The following is a 19345-nucleotide window of genomic DNA, read 5'->3' as shown; positions in this document are numbered from 1 at the left end:
GAATACACTTAATTCCGTGAGCTTAGAATTATAGGGTTCTATCTATGTTTAGGGTATTCAGAGATATTGAGCGTCAACGTTTTTACATTCCATTATGTTTTGTGAGATGGAACCTTTGTATTTGATGAATTACTAACTCAAAAATGTCAACATTTAAAAAAAATAACACCACACAGGCATTAATAAACACCTAATGGATCAGATTATGTAAAAAACTCAATTTTGACAAAAATTGAGATAGAACCTTATAATTCTAACGTCACGATTCGTCATTATTACGTGTTAGCATACAATAACGTTTTTGGGGTCACAGAGTGTTATTGATGTCAATTTGGGGTCGCAAGACAAAAAGGTTTGGAAACCCCTGCACTAATGGATACAGTCCCCTCTCTCTACCCTCCCCACTCTGCCTTGCCCCCCCCCCCTTCAGTTTGCTGTTGAACCTCCGCCCTGACCACAGACATGATCCTCTGTTGCACCTGCTCTTCAGGTGCAATCTGTCGCTCTCTATCTCATACTCCTCTCTCTTCTCTTTTGTCCCCAGTATATCGTGACGTAAGAATTATAAGGTTCTGTCAAATTTTTTGTCAAAATTTAGTTTTTTACATAATCTGATCCATTAGGTGTTTATTAATGCCTGTGTGGTTATTTTTTTAAATGTTGAAATGTTTGAGTTAGTAATTCATAAAATACAAAGGTTCCATCTCACAAAACATAATGGAATGGAAAAACTTTGATGCTCAATATCTCTGAACTGCCCTAAACGGAGATAGATAAATCTAAGCTCACGATATCTCTCTCTATAGTTTTCTGTTTTTTTCATACCCTCCTCTACTGTACCATCACCAACCAGTTTTGACAATTGCCTCCGGAAAACTGTTTAAAAGATTTTGTGGATGAATTTTCGATCGCGGGGTTAGGGTTTATAATTTTTTCAAGGGTTTATTATTATTAGGGTATATATTTATTTTTTTCCTGATCTTTTAGGACCAAATCCTGAGATGAGATTGGCAATTTGGAGTTTGAGTGAAAATTCGAGTTATGCACACACTCCTCGATTTAGTTAAGATTTAGCTTAAGGTATAAATCTTGACCTGCACATAATGAGGTTGTAACTCTACAGCCCAATATCTCTCATTAATCTGGATCTCAATATAGAAATTCAAATCGTAAGTAGGATAAAGAAATGTTATGAAAGCAGAAAGGCTTCATTCAAAGACTCATATTATCTTACCCCAAGTAAAGAATATAATACAATGAAGTATAGAATAATCAACCCCGGTTCAGATACAACAGCTGAGACAATTGGTGTGTGAATGTGTGTGTGAATGGGTGAATGAGAGGCCGTTGTAAAGCGCTTTGGAGCAGCTTTGGAGCAGCAAAAAAAGCGCTATATAAGTGCAGTCCATTTACCATTTACAAAACAACACGGTTTTAGAATGTAGAATTTAGAATGTATTGTTCCGAACTACTTATAGAACGTCACATTCAACGTCACACTCAGCTGTCCAATATGTCTAATCCTAGGTAAAGATGAAAATACATGACAATAGATTCTGTTAACAGTTAGCTAGTTGGATCACTAATCTAATGTTAGCAAAACATTTTTGTAAGGAGAATTTGGTTACATAATTTTCAACAGATCAGAACTATGTAGCTGCGTTTTTTCCCTCAAATATTCTTAAACTCATCAGGTTTGTCCTGTGTTGTCTCGGCTGTTTGTATTTGAAACAGGCTTAAAAGAATGAAAAAGAGAGAGTAAAGGGTGTACGACACAATCCCTAAAAGTAGCCTGACCACACATTAACAAAGCAACTGTCACTTTTACCCCTAATCCTCACTCTCACACTCACACTCACACATACACACACACACACACGCACACAGAGAAATCATAACAAAGAATGTTACGCTATACCACACTCCTGTGTGAAACACTGGCATTGTGGTGTTTTTTTCTTTCTTCAAGCGCGGAGAAAATCCGCCTTTCGTGGAACAGAGGAGGAAGAGAGGGGGTGTGTGGGTGAGAGGGGGTGGAGAGAAGGTGGAGGATAGGGATAAGAATCTACACTTCGCTAAATCAGGGCCCACCACAGTCTCAGCATTCGCCCTCTCTCTCTCTCTTCTACCCCATCACACCCTCTTTTTGTCTCTCAACCAAAGCCCACCACAAAACTACTACCTCTGTCTTTTTTTCATTCTTCCTCTTCTTCTTCTTTTTCTCAATCTCTCTAAATCAGAGACCACCACAAACCCCTTCCTCACTCATTATTCTGCCTCTTGTGACTGATGACGCACAAGAATCGCTGCAATGTTATTCAATCCATTTAAGTAAAGACCCATCTTTATTTAAGCAATATCACACGAGAGGGAGTGTGTTATACTGAATATCAGCACGGCTGTGATTCGGTCGTAGGTACGAGGCCGCAGGCCGATATTCAGTATAACAGCACGACCTCGAGTGTGATATTGCTTTTATACAACAGTTCTACAGCGCAATGTATTAGGTAACAGTAATAAGTGACTACAGATTATGATTTGTTTGTTTATTTTATCATTTATTTTGGCTCCGTCAAGAAAAAATAGTTCCGCAACTGGACTGTTGCCTATTAACCTGAACACAAATATCTGCAGGCTAGCTACTTTGTATTAACGGTCATTTTGGAGTGATACATACAGTTAAAAGTCCCAGTGCTGTTATACTGTATATCATCACTCATGGAATGCCTCTTGTCCAATCAAATTACTTGGTCGGAACTAACTGTTGTATAATAATCATTCATATTACTGTAGTTGTTCTCTTTTAGAATAATTTAAATCTTGTCTGTCTATTAAACAAAATACAGAAAGATAAAGTCAGTTATGTAACTTTTTGTTGGCTTAATTGGACAAAAACAAAATCACATATAAATGTGTTTCTTTATATGAATAAAAGGTTTTAGGTAAATTAATGAAGATGTTTCCAAATCATTTTTTAAAATTTTAACAGGCTTACGATAAGTACAGAAAGGTCTCACTATACATGGCATAAGCAGGAGGTCTCAATCACCTTTCACTGTTTTTGTCTTTCCTCTTTAGTGCTGAAGACAAAATGACACGTTTTGGGGGATCATTTCCTATTCTGATGGCCTTGTTCATATCTACAACAGGTAAGATTTCTGTGCGGATTCAATGCGGATATCATACAAAGATTTTACCTCTTTCTAAAACTGCAATAGCGAACATTAGAAATAGAGCATGTAGTATCACTTTGTCCAAAATAAGGCTGCATTGTACACAGCATCTCTCGCTCTTACAAGGCAATTGCAGTTTTTTTTGAGTGTTTTCAACCCATTTAAGTTGTGTTTAAAAAAAATAAAAAAAGAATAACCTTTATTTATACAGGTAAAAAACACATTGAGCCCCATGGGCTCATTTTCAAGTGTGACCTGTTCACAGGCATACAACAACAACATCCACCACAAACAAATACAATACAAAACCTGGCCTACATAGTCTAAAACTAAACTAAAACTACATAGTCTAAAACTAAAACTAGTCTAAAACTAAAACTAGTCTAAAACAGTCTAAGATAGTCTAAAACTAAACTAAAACCTAAAACTAGACAGCTAAAGAGCTAGGGACAGGGAGGGGTCAGCAATGGGCAAAAGGGAGGGTCAACTCAATTGCAAGAACAAATCATGGACTCGCACTGTATGTCTCTCAGCAAGAGCTTGAAACTGGAAAGAGGGATCAGATGAGACAGTTTCAGACTCTGCTGTAAAGAATTCCAAGAGGAAGGGGCTGCAAATGAGAACGCCCTCTTGCCTTTCATGGTCCGGATTATGGTTCCAATAATGGATTGGAATGGCGGGGCCTGATTCTATATTTAACAATGGTCTACCCAGGTCTCTCTTGAAAAATATGTTTCATCTCAATGAGATTAACCTGGATAAAAAAGGTTAAATAAAATAAGAAATAAAACGATGCTATGTTCTCTTTCTCAGGGGCTGAAGAAGAGGTGGTGTATGGTCAGGTAGGACGGACAGTCACCCTTCCCAGAGCTAAGTTGAGCAATTTGAACACCTACGTGCGTTGGTACGTAAAGGACAACACCGGAAAAGAAACGGAAGTGTTAAACCTAAACCCCCATGGCAGACAAGTAATATGTAAGTAAGACCAATCTGTTACCTTTTCTAATCTTTGCTTTGACATTTCGTGAGCTTAGAATGATAAGGTTCTATCTCCGTTCAGGGTAGTTCACTTCAGAGATATTGAGCGTCAAAGTTTTTACATTCCATTATGTTTTGTGAGATGGTGTTGTGTATTTCTCTTGTTAGTTATGAATCAAAGAACAGATATTGAGTTTAAGACGATTTAATCAGAGTTACAAAAACAGGGTATACGTATACCAACACTGGAGCCTTGTCTCTGTCCTCCTCTGCTGGGATCCGCTGGTAAAGAGGCCCCCCCTTGGGTCTCAACCCTATTCATCAACAATATGCAAATACCTTATCCAGATGGCCATGAGGGCCGTCCCCTGTGATGTCACTGTGATGTCACCCTTCCGGGTGCCCGCTGGTGCAAACATGAAGGCTACAGAATAGCATGACCCCCTATCATACTATCTATGCATGTGTGTGGAAATATACGACACATCCCCCCTCGGACCACCCAGAGGGTGTTCCGAAACTAAACGACCACAAAACAAAAACAAAAACACAAAACCCCACATAAGAAACCAAAGAAAAAAAAAAGAAAAAAAAATATATATAAATTTTTTTTTTTTTTAAATAAACAACAACAAACAGAAAAACTACACCAACACACAACACAAGAAGCACAATAACACAGACCAACCCAGGACCAGTATTAGGACCCAAAGATATCATAAACAAAAAATAGAAAACAACCAATAATAAAAAGAATCTTGAAAATAACAATCACAATTAAACTAAACACAGTTCATCATGCACAAATCAATACAGAAACTTCCAACGACCGATGTTTTCTTTGTCCTTGAAGCGTCAGGGTCAGAGGTTGCTAGCACTTGAACCCAGTTGGAGAACAGCCTTTACCGCTGTCTCAGATTGATAACACTTTCATAGTCAGGAGCTTCCATTTTCGTTGCGCTAGGAACAGAACCTCTTTCCTATCTTTGCATAACCACCACATCACTTCTCAACTGACATCAATCACACAAATACACAAACAATACACAAATAATGACATTCAGTTATCATAACACATAATTCCCCAACAGTAAGCACAGGACAAAGGGAATGCATTAATGCATAGATCTTCACCTCAGATGAGGACTAGTCTTCTGAAAAGTTCATTAACGTGGACTGAGTGACTGATTTTCCAAAAACAGTCAATGAGGCCCTGCCTCCTAAGAAAGTCAAAAATCATGTCTGCTATAATAGGTGCTCCTATCTTAGCAAAATAAGTTTCCCATGCCCCTAAGACCGTTTCCAGCCATGCTATCATCTGCTGTCCATTCCCGTCGTTCCCTTTGATCTGCTGCTTCACTACCCTATTCATAGTCTTTAATCTTTTCCTAACTGGTCGTCGTCCGTCAGTGTCATTGAGGTTCAGGCAGCCGCCTGGTCCCCTCCCACGCTGATCAAGGTCTGGGGAGTCGCCCTCAGCATCATCTGAAGCATGATGCAGGCACTCGCCAGCATCCCCAGTAGCACAGGTGTCCAGGCTTTGGACACTCCCAGGCTGGACCTCCAGACTGTCAACACTCTCTGCTTCGTTGGTTTCTGGTTCATTGGCATCTGGACAGCTTTCCACTGTCCCCTCGGTTTCAGGCACTGCCGGTAATGTCACTGGCTGTAACACTGGCATTGCCACTGGCTCTGGCAACACCACAGCATCTCCTCGTAGCTCCTCCTTCTCAGGTTCTCTGGGGACCTCGGCACCTGTTGGCACAACATCCTGCCTACTCTGTACATCCACCCCCCTGTCCACCACCCGTGGCCCTATTGGGGTAGGGATATGCCCAGACACCACTGGTGTACCCACTCTGATGTTGTTTCTCCAACAGACCCCACATTGACCCAAAGCATGGTCAATCTGTTCCATCAAATATGGACTCCAAAACCCATATTCCTTGGTGATCTTGCGTCTTACCTCCCCCCTAGCCACATGTGCTAATCCATGAGCTTCCCGTATTAACATGCCTAATAAATCTGAGGGTGCTACAACCAACCCCTCATGATTCCTCCATAGACCTGTGTCATCCTGACTTGCCCCCCTTGCTAGCCAAACGTTCTTGTCTAACAAAGTTGCTCTACTCTGTAACATCAATAAATCCTCAAGTGTGACCATGCCCTGTAATTGCTTTTCATGTGTGACCAGAAGACCTTTACCTGCCTTGTCTGCTCCTGTAATGGCTTTGGCTGCATCCTCTGCAGCCCTGTTACCTTGTGTGACATGTGATGATTCAGACCTGTGTGCGGCACACTTCACTATGGCTAATTCCTTTGGCTTCATCATGGCCTGTAACAGCTTCATGATCTGTGCGTGGTGCTGTATAGGCGTACCATCAGTTCTCTTAAAACCCCGCCCCCTCCATACAGCTCCATTAAAATGACAAACATTATGTGCATAGGCAGAGTCGGTGTACACTGTCACTCTCCGTCCGGTTCCCAAGTTGCATGCTTCTGTGAGGGCAATCAATTCAGCCAACTGAGCTGAGCATGGCTGAGGAACTGCCTCAGCCTGTTCTACAATAAATTTTGAATTCTGTGCTTTAACTAAGGAATACCCAGCGCACAAAGTTTCTCCTACCCCGTAACAAGACCCATCAACCCAATATTCTATATCAGCTCCCTTTAAAGGCAAAGCTTGTAGGTCTGTTCTATGCTTAATCACTCTGGCTGTCGATGGAATCTGAACATCGGATGGCACCGTCACCTGACAGCCGTCAGGTGTGCATTTTACTGTACAGTTCAATTGGCATAGAGCATCTCTCCCTAGCAGCCCTGTTGGCGTGTGTTCTGGCACAAATGTTGACAGAGTTGCTCTCTGTCCCTTGTACTCTAAGTCTACAAGCTCAGTTGTAGGAATCAGCTGTTTAATTCCCTCAAATCCGATTGTCTTCACATATTCTGTAGACATAGGAAGGTGCGTGGCGTCTTCAGGCTTCTGTGTCACCACCAGCTGGCACCTCCCGCTCGGATCTTCCGGGCACCCCTATAAGCCAGCTGCTGGGCCTCCGTAAGGGTTCATCACTCCTGGAGCAGGTGTAGTAGGGGGCCAATATCCTCCTCCTTGGCTCCCCCCTGCGCCCCCCTGGGGCCTGTTGCAGCAGGTACAGGCTAGATGTCCATTCTGGTCGCATTGGTAACATGGTTCTAGCATCTCCTTCCCTGCTGCTGTCCATCCCCCTGGTGGTGGTCCTTGGCCAGGCTGTGTGTACATCTGGTATGGAACCGCTTGCACCCCTGGTGGCCCTTGTGGGTATGGATACCCCCCTTGTGGCCCCTGTGGGTAGGACTGGTAAGTAGCAGGATACCCCCCTTGTGGCCCCTGTGAGTAGGACTGGTAAGTAGCAGTCTGCACTCCAGGTGGCTGTTGCTGTGGGGCTAAAGCCTGCACTCCCTCTATGTTCCTCTCGCTTTCAGTCAATTGCACATGAGTCAATATTCTGAGTGATTCTTCGTCTTCTGCCTTCTGTATCTGAATATTCTTTCGATATAACTCAACTTGATGAGCTACGTGGTCTATATAAACAGCTTTGTTCATGTGTCGTAGCCCCACCACTTCTGCTAGCTTATCCTTAACTGGGGTAGGAAGCCCTTCTTGTATTTTTTCCCTGATTATGGATTTTTCTAAGGGGTTATCTTCAGCGTCTTTCCCTGTCACACTTCTCCATTGAGAGTGCACACGGGCCACAAAACCCCGGGGATTCTCATCTCCCCCCAGTGGCTTCACAATGATATTGTCTGGGTGAATGTGAGTAGGGTAGATCTCCCTGATTGCTTTCCACAGTTTGCCTCTGTTTGCTGCGAAGAGCTCTGGATCATAAACTGATGTATTGATATATCTATGAAGTCCTGCCTTCATCAATATTTCCTGCATTGTATCCAATCCTGTAATAAGAGCTAAGAGTCTTTTCAGGTCTCCCATTGCGGCCTGCGTTCCTGTCAGTCTCACGTCCATCTCAGTAGTCCACGGGTATCCACCGTCTTGAAGAACGGGGAGCTTCTCCATCACTTCAGACAGATCTGTATGATGCCACGGATGATATTCCATCTTGTTACCCCGAATCAGCACTGGACAGTTCTTTAATGTATTTGATGACATTCGGTGACAATCTTCCTCTCTTTCCGCTTTCTCCGGGCGTCTTCTCCCACCTTTCCTTTCGGCTGTGGCTATCATCTTCCTGACCTGCGCGTTGTAGCCTCCATCTGCATTGTCGTCATCACTTGAGTCTTCACTGCCATCTTCGCTGTCATCTTCCTCGTCACTCCTGTCGTCCCCTTTTCCCCTTGGCTCCTTCTTCTTCTTCTGGGAATGGTCCTCCAGTGCCTTAGCATATGGAGGGGGACTGGAGACAGGACACATGTCTGGGGATGGAATGTTCAATTTCTGTTCCAGTGTTCTGGCCAATTCTTTTTTCTTTTCCGGTTCCATCTGAGCTATTTTCTGTCCCTCTACCTTAAATAGATCTAAAATAGCTAACTCTAACTTGCGTTTCTCTGATCTAATCTTTCCTCTTTGATGTGCTTTGTGCCCATTGATAAGTATTTCCAATGTTGCAATTATTTGTAAATTAAGGCTGCCCTCTTTCGGCCACGGCTGTTCAATGTATGCCCAACGGCTATTCCATTTCGTAGACATTTTGCTAATTTCCCTAACAAGAGGATTCATTTTTTCCACTACAGCCATAGGGGATAACGTAGCCAACATTCCACGATGTTCACTAATATCTTTTAACAGCTTCGTTGAATTTGACCCCATTCTACTTGCTCAATATGCTGACAATATTCTATATTAGATAAGGTGTACGCTTCTTACAACCCACCTTATTTTGCCTTGTTTGCTAAACAAATGCTAGTCCAATATAACTGTATTAACCATCCCCACAAAACCCTGCAACTCAGAATAACAGATTTGCCTCTTGTGTATGTCAGTGCAGTATTAACTTAAATCTAATATCTGTGTAAGTACTTTATACTTAAATGTGTTTCCTAATTGTTTATGAATATGTGTCACTTAATTACTCATTCAATACTAATTACAGTTCTGGTCAACACAATTATTAAATCACAAAGGTTGGTCAACACCTAAGTATTCACTGATTTACAAAAACCCTTTTACTGCTTAATTATCAATACAATCTATTCTGCTATTCCTAATCAAAAGCTGTGGACATGACCTAACTTGAAATAAAAGATGTAAATTACAAATATTAATTATAACCTGTAAAGAAATCGACTTGTTATTTGGAAAAGAATGAATGATTAATTATTAATTACAATCTGTAAAGAAATCGACTTGTTAAGTGAAAGGAATGAATGATTAGTTAGAATTATTCATTGACACTTCATTGATGTAAACCTGTGAAGTCAATTAGCTATTATCAACATATCATTAGATTGTCACAAAACAATTGATCAAAGTTTTGTGAAAACAGAAAAATAAAATGATCTGAATAATTAATTCAATCAATTTGTAATTAATTAAATTAATTAAAGTAATGTAATATATTACAATCATTTATAACCATCCATTTATTACTGTATAGGACTATTTCATCGACCTCAGATGGATCACTGAGGATTAGTGTTTTAAAATGTCTTGTCGTATTTTGTCCAGCAGGCGGAGCTGTGCTCCGGCTAACGCGCATGCGCCTGCTCTTCCGTGTAAAATGGCGTCTATGAATGTTCCAACCGTAACTCTAAACTATTAAAAAATACCCCGCTGATCAATTCACTTTATCTCTATCTCTAAAATACTATAGTCTATGTAATGCAACAATCACACGCAACGTGTCTGTATGTTTGAACAACAGGAGAGGAAGGAGGAGAGGGAGGGGCTAGTCTCTGTCCTTTTCCTCCGTGGGGAAACCCGCCGTGGACTCCCAGATCAATCTTTACAACATAACATTGCTTTTCCACAATAATGCCATCTTCCACGACACAACAACTTCACGATTATCTTTCAATCCAGTTAAACTATTATTTCCCTCATTCAAATATTCTACAATGTATTCACGTTTTCCACAGTCTCTTCACAGAGATGTCTAAAGGCCCTGTGTGTCCGCGTGTCTGCGCGCATGCCCGAGCGTGCGTGTTCTTGCTCCGTTTACACAATGGCGTCCTTTCACACAGACAAAGAGTCTCATATGTTTTTCACTGCTACAATACAAAATAGACTACAGTCCATTTACACTTTAACACAATTCTACACACACACTCACGATATTCCGTAATACCGTCCAAACAATATCTATTAGTTACAAAAATAGACTACACAATATTACACAAAAAGGCGAATTACCAAATTCGGCCCTTATCACCAACCCAGGCTTATTAAAGATTATGAAAAGTTTGTTTCTATTCCAACAAGATTACCGTTACACAAGATTCTTTTGACTATAACTTATCTGAGATTTACAGTCTATTTTAAACACACCAATCGACTAGAGAGAGATCTCTGCAGAAAACCTACCTTCTTCGTCGGATTGAAGAGTTTGCACAATACTGTAAATTAAGCTATATTATCTCCGTTGCTAGGCTCGCCATGTGTTGTGTATTTCTCTTGTTAGTTATGAATCAAAGAACAGATATTGAGTTTAAGACGATTTAATCAGAGTTACAAAAACAGGGTATACGTATACCAACACTGGAGCCTTGTCTCTGTCCTCCTCTGCTGGGATCCGCTGGTAAAGAGGCCCCCCCTTGGGTCTCAACCCTATTCATCAACAATATGCAAATACCTTATCCAGATGGCCATGAGGGCCGTCCCCTGTGATGTCACTGTGATGTCACCCTTCCGGGTGCCCGCTGGTGCAAACATGAAGGCTACAGAATAGCATGACCCCCTATCATACTATCTATGCATGTGTGTGGAAATATACGACAATGGAACCTTTGTATTTTATGAATTACTAACTAAACATTTTCAACATTTTAAAAATAACACCACCAGGCATTAATAAACACCTAATGGATCAGATTATATAAAAAAACGGACAAAAATGGAGATAGAACCTTATAATTCCGATTTGGTTCTTATTTTTGTCCTTTTTCTTTTCTCAAATAATGTGTGCCCTTTGTGTTTTCTAGTTTCTACAATATTTCAACTATCTTTTCCCTATTGTGCAGCTAAAGAATGGAAAGACAAGGCATCTCTGTCCAACTCAGACTACTCTCTCATCATCAACAACATCAGACCAGAGGACTTCACAACCTTCCAATGCGAACTGAAGGATGCGACTAAAGTAGTCTCGGAAACCACATACAGACTGTACAAAGGTAGGAACAGAGAGAGGGATGGGAAATGAGACACACACATGTATGTGTACAGTCACCATCATGTGGTGGAAAAAGACACTGTACATCAACAGGAAAACAGGTCTAACCTACAGTAGAGCCAGAAATAGTTCTTTTGCCTGTCCTTATAATAATACCTCTGAAATTTCTTTTTTACAAAGTAGAACCCTCTCTATGAAAAAGGTTCTAAATGGAACCGAAAATTGTTCTTCGAAGAGTTCTCCTACCATGACATTTTTTGTTGTGACCAGTGGAAGGGACGGATAAAAAAATGACGCCTAAAACTACTCTAACCCCACTCTCCCTCCCTCTTACCTCTCCCTTTTAGTGAGTGTGGAACCAGTCTCTTCTCCTCCACTGTTGGCTGGGGAGACTCTCTCTCTTAACTGTGACGTACAGAAGCCACACCCACGGGGGATGAAGATAGGCTGGCTGAATCCCCAAGGAGAACAGGTCGTGAACTCCATGTCCCAGGAAGCCTCAAATAGCCTGAGTGTGAAGGGTGTCACTGGACAACACCATGGGGAGTGGACCTGTGTGCTGACCTATGACGGCAGAGAAGGCCGCGCCAGCACCTTTGTTCCTGTAGTGGGTGAGTCTTGTTCCTGGCTTGAAATAAGACACCTGTGTGTGTGTGTGTGTGTGTGTGTGTGTGTGTGTGTGTGTGTGTGTTGATACTTCTCCCCTCCCTCCCCTTCAGACCTCGTCTCCGCCACAGCACAGTCTCTCACCCAGTGTGTGTGTGTGTGTGTGTGTGTGTGTGTGTGTGTGTGCCTGTGTCTGTGTCTGTGTCTGTGTCTGTGTCTGTGTCTGTGTCTGTGTGTGTGTGTGTGTGTGTGTGTGTGTGTTGATACTTCTCCCCTCCCTCCCCTTCAGACCTCGTCTCCGCCACAGCACAGTCTCTCTACACCTCCTCCCGCTCCTCGATCCGTCTGGACTGTTCCATCCTCCGTCACGCTTCCTGGGAGTTTCTACAAACCAGAGGCATACTGGTAAGTTACATTTTGTTTATAAAAGTTTCAATGTTTTGTACTCATGGGGAAAAACCATACATGTAAAAAGGGTAGGCGCAATAAGCCATGGCTTCAGCCTACACCTTTTTGGTCCTGGTGTTACGCATTGTGACTGTGTACATTTTTAATATCTGTATTATGAATTGTATACGTTGAAAAAAAAGGGACCAAAATAAACATTCTCAATCAATCAATCAAAATACAGGGAGGCCACTGGAGCTTCACCGCTATCCCAGCAGCAGGCCTCCACAGGCCCCCTCCACAGCGGCTCCTCTCCCTCACCATGGGAACGCCTCGGAACTGGACGGTCCTCCAGGAGAGAGGGCTGGGGCTGGACGTCTCGGCCCTGCAGAAGAACGACCACGACCTCTCCCTGGGGAAGAGGAGGGTGACGGAGAAGGACAGAGGTGATTACACCTGCGCCCTGGACTTCAAGGGAGAAGTCACCCTGAAGAGGGTGATACGTTTGGAGGTACTACAGGGTGAGTCAGCCGCAGCCCCCATGACAGTTAATACCTCCTTTTGATATGAGTTACCTACCCAGCTCTCTTAGACCGAGTGTAAGACAAAGAAGAGGGAAGAGAAGAGAAAGAAGAGGGATCCCTCCTTTTCTTTGTGATAAGCTCTGTGTCTGTGGCCATCGACATTTCTCTCTCTCTCTCCCCCTCCCCTCTCTTTTTGTCTCTCTCTTCCCTTCATTGTCATTCATACCCAGTATCAAACGATACACTGTCCCAGATCTAGTAATTTCTCCTCTGGGTGTCTGTTTATTGCACCTGGCCAGGTTTCTCATCTCTCTTGTGTGGTTTGTTATAGGAACACTCTGTCCCTGGTGTATTGTGTCCCCCTGATTGAGATTGATTCAGTTGGTAATAAACTTGTCTAGCTTCACTTGTTTTAATAGGACGTAATGAGCTTCCACTCTGCCAGAATAATAATATGCCGACTACAGAGAAAAATACTAATCCAATTATAATTTTTTTCGCCTCTTTATTTAATTGTCTCGTTTTTCATATCGCTCTGTTTACAATTTCTTTTCCATCTTTCTTTCCTTCTGTCTTTTTCTTTCTTCTTCCTTTCTTTGTTTCTTTCTCTCTCTCTCTCTCTCTCCCTAGTTCTCTCTTCCCCTGGTCCAGAGGCTCTACTCATCGGTCAGGAGATCAACCTCACCTGCAGTCTCGGCTACCCTCTGCCCTCTGACCTGGAAGTGAAATGGGTCCGGTCCCCCTCCTCCCTGTCCCCTCGGGGCACCTCCTCCCACCGCACCCTCTTCACCATCCCAGAAGCCAGGGAAAGCGACAAGGGGAGGTGGAAGTGTGAACTGTATAGGAACCAAACTCTGATGACGTGGGCAGAGATTATGCTTAAGATCGGTGAGTACAGGAAGTGACAGGGAACAGGAAACGAGACAAGAAGTGACATAGGTGTGGTCATGTGTGATCAGGGAGTGGTTATCGGCAGTGGTGTAGCCTACGTGATACGCAGGCCTACGCCGTATACCCACTATGAAAGGCCAAGGATTTCCATGTACCCACTTAAAAATGTGTGAGGATACGTAACAGCGTTTTGTGACAGAACTTTCACTTTCATTCATAAAATTCACCCCACCTGTGTTACGACGAAGCACTTGAATTTTGGACCATTGCGACTGACTATAGCGTCATATACCATCAACGGGGGGAGATGCGACATGAAATATGCCAAAATGCAGCACTATCATGCACAGATCAGCCTTATAACATGTAATTTAGATATATATATATATAACGTTAGACAGGCAGCGCAGATTTATTTTTCTGGCGAAATGAACGATATGAGGCTGGGAGGGGAAAATCACAGTATACCCACTAGAAAACACTAGACTACACCACTGGTTATCGGTAGGGTCTGATGGGAAAAGGAAATGAATGCCAGACACAACCATAACAAATGCAGCCCTATGACATGGAGAGAGTATATTGAATCCCCACAAAATTCTGTCAGCCCATTTGGGTGTGAGTGTTGAGTGATGACCCTTTCTCTCTCGATTGTTCTGATTGGACAGAGCGAGCCCCCATGGATGTGTGGCTGCTGGTGACCATCTGTGCTGCTGCCGTCATCTTCATCCTCCTCCTCATCCTCACTGTCATCCTTATCCGGCGACACAGACAGGTAGACTTTGGCAATTTTGTAACATTTTACTACTTCATTGTTTCATTTCAGATTTGAATCCTCGCTCTTAAAACATGATGTGCTTTTCACAAATCTAGCTTGTTTTTTTCGGTTTTGTGTGTGCCTGTGTATGTGGTGTGTGTGTGTGTGTGTGTGTGTGTGTGTGTGTGTGTGTGTGCGTGTGTGTGTGTGTGTGTGTGTGTGTGTTCGCATGTTTATCTCTTTAGGGGAAGATGGTGCCGAGGCGCCGCAAGCCCAGATTCTGCCGCTGCAAAGAGTGAGTGTCATTTCCTGCTCTCTAAGCACACACACACACACACACACACACACACACACACACACACACACACACAAACACACACACTTTCAATATTGTGATTTTAATCCAAAGTGATTACCCTCTCTTTCGACGGCATAGTATGAAAATCCCCTGTTTCATTCCATAAAATGTATTCCCAGAATTAGTCGTTTACATAATGTATATAATACTCAGGGGATGTCACAGCTGTAAATGTGTTGGGTAAGATGAGAGCTACAGTCTGTATGCTGCTGGCATTGGCTGTGCACATCCAAGCTCTCTCTTCTTTCTTCCCTTCTCTCTCTCTCTATCTGTCAACTCACTCAACCTAACTAGATTTGACTACAATGGTAAAGATTGGATTGAACTAGAGAAGGGAAGTTGGGAATAGAATGGGCTAGAATAGAAAGCATCAGCACTTACCATTTGCATTTACCATTTTGTAATGCAACAAATAAATAAATCATAAGGCAGATCATAAGGTTGTGAAAATCAACATGGGGCATGTTGCCTTTGGCACTGTGTAGCTCCTCATTAGGATTAGTAACTATAACCATGTTTTTCCTCTATGTTTCTCTACACTGTACAGCCCCAAACCTAAAGGATTCTACAGAACTTAGAATCCTACAGAGATTCCTACATTCTAAAGAACTCAAACAAAGGAATTTCTCCCTTTCAAGTGCAGGACAATGTCGGCCAATTTCACAGAATCCTGTGTCTCTGCTATTCTATTTGGAAAGCAAGAAGGAAAGACCAAAGAAAGAGGATAACTCAATGTATAATAACCATGACGCTTTTATAACCGTGACGTTTTCATGCATGCTTTTATACTGTATTGCGTAACACTTTATTTTACTGTCTTATCATCCTAGGAAATAACATTGTTATTGTGATATAATAGTTATTTACTTAACAATATTTTGTTAAGTGGCTAAATATGGTTATCCAATGTTTGAACTGATGAATTACATGGTGTGAATCAATTGCTGCAGAACCATGTATGAAGTACATACAGTAAGTAAACGTAGTCATAGCAATTCGTGAGCTTATAATTATAAGGTTCTATCTCCGTTTAGGGCAGTTCAGAGATATTGAGCGTCAAGGTTTTTACATTCCATTATATTTTGTGAGATGGAACCTTTGTATTTTATTAGTTACTAACTCAAAAATGTCAACATTTAAAAAATAACACCACACAGGCATTAATAAACACCTAATGGATCAGATTATGTAAAAAACTCAATTTTGACAAAAATGGAGATAGAACCTTATAATTCTAACGTCACCAATTGTAATAGGACTGTAAGATAACTTGTTAGATTGTATTGTAAATATTGTATGTGTAATTGTTCTTTATACTGTATCCGATGCTAAATAAAATGAATGATCACAAACTTTTCATCACTTCTCTGTATAATCCACCTCTTTGTTCCTGTTTTTGTTGATATTATTAACTTGCCATGTTTACACTTGAATACAATTATTTAAAATAATTATAAAAAGCCACCAATCACAAGCACACTTCAGAACATAGAAGCTCTCTTTTTAGAGCTGGTGTTAATTTAGTTGAATTCAAAACATTAACACACACAAAAATAAACAAATAAGCCAATGATATCACATTATGTTCCTATACAGGCTCAGTGACCTTGTGGTTAGAGTGTCCGCCCTGAGATTGGGAGGTCGTGAGCTCGATCCCCGGCCGAGTCATACCAAAGACTATAAAAATGATACCCGATGCCTCCCTACTGGGAATTGGGGGTAAGACCCTGTGACATACCAGTGTCATGTCCAGGGGGTGTACGTGTACATCAAGCCACCTCACGCTACGGAAACAGGGGATAGCCTCCTGCCCTACGGTCTCGTTAGGCTCGAGAACCATCGGTTCTCAAGGCTATTTGACTTTTTCTTCCCAGTAGAATAAGAAGATCCGGGTGAAGCATCTTCTCCTTCACCAGAGCAGCTGGATAGAGTCTATCTGACAGATGCAATGGTACCTGAAGGTGTACCGAAGTGTGTGGGTGTGAATGGAGAATCGAATGTTGTCGTGCGACAATATCGCATCGCACGCCGTGTGCATTGTCTCATTCAAAACAATGGAATCGAATTCGCGGTGCGACAAAATCGCCGTGTGCATTGGGCTTAACTGTTCAGGACCACACAGTCTTCACCACACCATAGAAGAGGTTGTTAGACTGATTGTCCGCTCTGTCCCAGAACCCACTGGAAAGAGAGAGAGAAGAAATAGTGAGAGAGAGAGTGGGGGTGGAACTACACGTTAGGCCATGTTCAGTGAGTTGGAAAATGGGGAGAGAGAGAATGAGTAGGTGAGTGTAGGGTGGAACATTGACATGATGTCTATAGAGGAGAGGGGTTACATTTCACTCATTTTGGGAGTGTTGTTATCCTCCCATCTCCAGTCTCCCTCCTGGCCTCTTTTTCCAGAGCGTCCCTGAAACAAACACAGTTGTAGTTGAACTGAGAGATACAAGATGTTTATTTGTCACTCCGGTTATACAAGTACAATTGTGTGAGATACTTCTGCTAGGGGGGCTCCATTTAGGGTGCATATAAGAAGACATATAGAATATAATAACAAAATATAAGAGGCAAGGAAAAATATTTTCCAGATTACATAATGATATACATTTAAGGTAAGAAAAATGATATACTCAAAATGTACATTCAGAAGAATATTGAGCAGGAGTTGGATAGCACTTGTGTGTATAATGTGTGTCTGTATGTGAGAGGAGGGACAGACAGACAGACAGACAGGCAGCCATTCCTTTGGACACCCTCTCTCTATGCAGTTCACTACTGTGAGCAGAAGAGAGAGAGAAGGAGGATAGACAGACAGACAGACAGACAGACGGACAGACAGACAGACAGACAGAATGGATATATAACTGATATGCTAGATATAGTGTAATATACTACAAGGAAGGGTGTGGGAACCATAGAGTGTTATCTGAGAGCTCCACCTGTGGCTGAGAAGATCTTTGCCAGGTTATTGTAATCTTCTTCACCGAGGCGGCTGTAGCGTTGCTGCACAGAGCTCAGCTTCAGCCTCAGGTAGGCCAACTCTGACTCTGGGGTTTGTCCAGGCCCTGCAGCTGCCTGATTGGAGCCAATGGAAACCAGGAAGCCAATCAGCATGATAAGCGCACTCTGACCCCTCAACTTTTGGGAACCTGATTGGACAGATTAGAGTCACAACTCACAATGACGTCTCACAGTCATATTGTGGACTGATCCCTTCCACTAGGTATACAAATGTAGTATTGTCCAATCAGGTGGCCAGAGGCTGAAAAGGGGGGTGGCTTGTTTGAAGAGTCAGACCGCCCTCTTTGTGATCATTGGTCTCTTGGCCTCCATCTGTGCCAACATCGTATAGATATTACTATTGTTTTTTATTTATTATTATTTTGTTTGCCTGCCTGCCTGCCTGCCTGTCTGTGTGTCTGTGTGCCTGTCTGCCTGCCTACCTGCATGCCTGTCTGCCTGTCTGCCTCTCTGCCTGCCTGTCTGCCTGCCTGCCTGTCTGTCTGTCTGTCTGTCTGTTTACCTGCCTGTCTGTCTGTTTACCTGCCTGTCTGTCTGCAGGTCTGTCTGTCTGCAGGTCTGTCTGTCTGTCATAGTTTAGTGGTAATCCAAAAGGCACAAAAACCGATAATTGTGAAATGTTCCCCTTCCATGAGTCTCTGTTTCTGGAAGCTTCTGCTGATAACATGCTGAGACCATTCAAAACAAACACCAATTTGTCCTGGTTTGACCTCTCATCTCTCTCTGTCTCTCTCTGTCTCTCTGTCTCTCTCTCTCTCTCTCTCTCTCTCTCTCTCTCTCTCTCTCTCTCTCTCTCTGTCTCTCTCTCTCTCTCTCTCTCTCTCTCTCTCTCTCTCTCTCTCTCTCTCTCTCTCTCTCTCTCTCTCTCTCTCTCTCTCTCTGTCTCTCTCTCGTCTAGAGTAGTCAGTATGAGTTGTACAGGTATGCTGGCTAGCTCCTACACTATGTAACAAATATTTCTTCCTGGGTTGTAGAAAATCTGTGACCAGTGATGACCAGATGGAATGTACATTCTTTCACATTCTAATCACGAGACTATCATTATAAACTAGATGTCCATTGTGGAAATAAAATGTAGTATTGTCCAATCAGGTGGCCAGGGGCTGCAAAGGGGGGTGGATTGTTTGGCCTCCATCTGTGCCAACATCGTATTAAGCGTATTCTGTGAGTAAACACTCTCTGCCCATCAAAAAATCGATAATGACTGTTTCTGGGAGCTTCTGCTGAGACGATTCATGTTAAAAACAAACCAACTTGTCCCGATTTGATCTCATCTCTCTCTGACTCACTGTATTCTGTATTGTTGCATAAACTGTTGAAAATGAAATATG

This window comes from Nansenia antarctica (genome assembly GCF_963989245.1).
Source record: "Nansenia antarctica genome assembly, chromosome: 10".
Lineage (NCBI taxonomy): Eukaryota > Metazoa > Chordata > Actinopteri > Argentiniformes > Microstomatidae > Nansenia > Nansenia antarctica.
Note: the sequence above shows the minus strand (reverse complement) of the source record.